We start from the raw sequence: 2,226 nt of genomic DNA, 5'->3' as shown, positions 1-2,226 counted from the left end.
GCCTTGAGACAAACTTCAATGCATTTATGCTCACCACTAGGATGCACTATAGCGCAATAGATGTTAAGCTGTTTGTGCACTACTGTACAGGGGAAACCACATCAGTTTGAAGACAGTTATAAAGGACCATTGTGTGAATCGCTCAAAAACATTTAAGATTTAACCTCAAAACGAGTAAAGGTATGTTTAGTATAAAATAAATTAAAGCTATTTTAAAGCCATTCAATTTGTTGAGTTATAACAGTAGTTGAGTCCCTAATGACACACTATGCACTGATATACTATGCACTTGTGCACTATGTAGTGTGTGAATTTTATAAGGTTATTTTCTCATTCCATATCAGTCTGATGCCCCTCCCCTTCTTCTAAATAATTAAAGCTGTGACAATTAAGTGCATGAAGTGTCCAATATTCCACTTTTTTATTATTATTTTATGGCATTATCCAGGTATTTAAAGTGCAATATTTATTTTATTTTTTTCAGTGTGAACACCACTCGCATTATTTATACTACAACTTATCATAGAATAGTGCATTGGGACGCACCTAGTGTTTTCGAAACCATTAAGCATCACTCCCTTCTCAAATTCTCAGAACTGTAATGCAGTATTTTTAATGTAAATGTGCCGTTCTGAAAATCAGATTGTTGTGAAAATGCCTCAATGCACAAATAAATATAAATAATGGCCCTAAAATAGACTTCATTTTCTTTGAGTTTGATTTGAGGCAACCACAAAAAAAAAGAAATGTTAACTTTTTTTTAGTGATTTTATATATAATCACCAAAGAAATAGTTATATATTAAAGGGTTACTTCAGGATTTAGCATTAAGCTTTGTATTAGTAGAAAACCTGTAGTATTTTCGAATTACCATGCTTTCCACCCTCATATCCCCCTGAGACAAGAGATTTATGTATTTTTTGTCTGGAAAAAATCCTCCGATGACGCAAAAATCGTCATTTTGCGTCATCGGAGGATTTTCTGGCTAGAGGCTAAAGACTACAGCCAGTAGATGGCGTTGTTCCGCATGTTTTCAACCCGCCCATAGGAGGTGGGATCTCACTCACAGAATGTACACAGTGTCAGCCGTCTTTCTTTGGAAGCTAAGCTATCAGGCTCTTGTTCTGTGGAGAAAGCTGAACCGGTAGAAACCGGTAGGAGAAAGCTGAGTAAGTAACCATCCTCCTTTTCCCGGACTTGTCCGGCGGGCGAGATCGTTCAAAATGTCCGGGATTCAGCGTTTGCTTTCTGCGGTCGCTATTCCTTGTTTACATGCACACCTTTTGTTTCAACCTAACTGAATTCATTCCGATTGGTGAATTTGAATGTAGTGTTTACATGAACGCTGAACAAGTGATCGGTTGATGTGTGCGTTTTACCATTGCTAAGAAAAATTCCCGCTCCCCCGTGAGAGATGGGAGACCCGGCGCGTCTCAGTAGTCATGCCACCGGCCTCGCGCTGTTCTCCCGCGGCCGTCAGCCTCGTCCTGCTCGCCACAGTAAACATGATGAATGAATGGCGACTGTAGAATGCAAAAGCCGAATCCCGGACATTTTGGACGATCTTTAGATCCCTCGCAAACTCATCACGTAGGCTAGCTTTGTTGTTTTAAACTGCGCACTCTTACCGGTAGGCGTGGCCTCCTGAGACAGCGAAGCAAGTGGATTCTGGGAGTTGTTGTCTTTCATCCACATAAGCCAAAAATACATTTTCTGGCTTTTCTCAGTCTAGAAAGCTCCAAATTCAAAAATTTCTTCACATTTCTTCTACTTAAATGACCTATTTTAAATACACATTCATCTTCCCAGAGGTGAAGTATCCCTTTAAGCATTTATTCACCATCTCTTAGAATGCATCAACAACACCACGAACTTATGACCCGTGTTGGGTAATGGATTACTTTTACACATTACTTCCAAAATTTACAACAAAATATCTGAGTTACTTTTTCCCATTTATTGACTGACAGCTCTCCTGTCCTCATGTTGAGAGAAACCATAAGTGCAGAGGCGTTGTGTGAACATGATGCTTATTGTAGTTCTAGACTAAATGTGAGCAGGAATTTTCTCATCTCACTTGCACAAAAACTACGGAGCCCCTAAAGGACATGGTGATTAAAGGGGTGATATAATGCCATTTTCACAAGATGAAAAATAAGTCTTTGATGTCCCCAGAGTGTGTATGTGAAGTTTTAGCTCAAAATACCCCACAGATATTTTTATATA

Source organism: Squalius cephalus, assembly GCF_949319135.1.
Source record: "Squalius cephalus genome assembly, chromosome: 6".
Lineage (NCBI taxonomy): Eukaryota > Metazoa > Chordata > Actinopteri > Cypriniformes > Leuciscidae > Squalius > Squalius cephalus.
Note: the sequence above shows the minus strand (reverse complement) of the source record.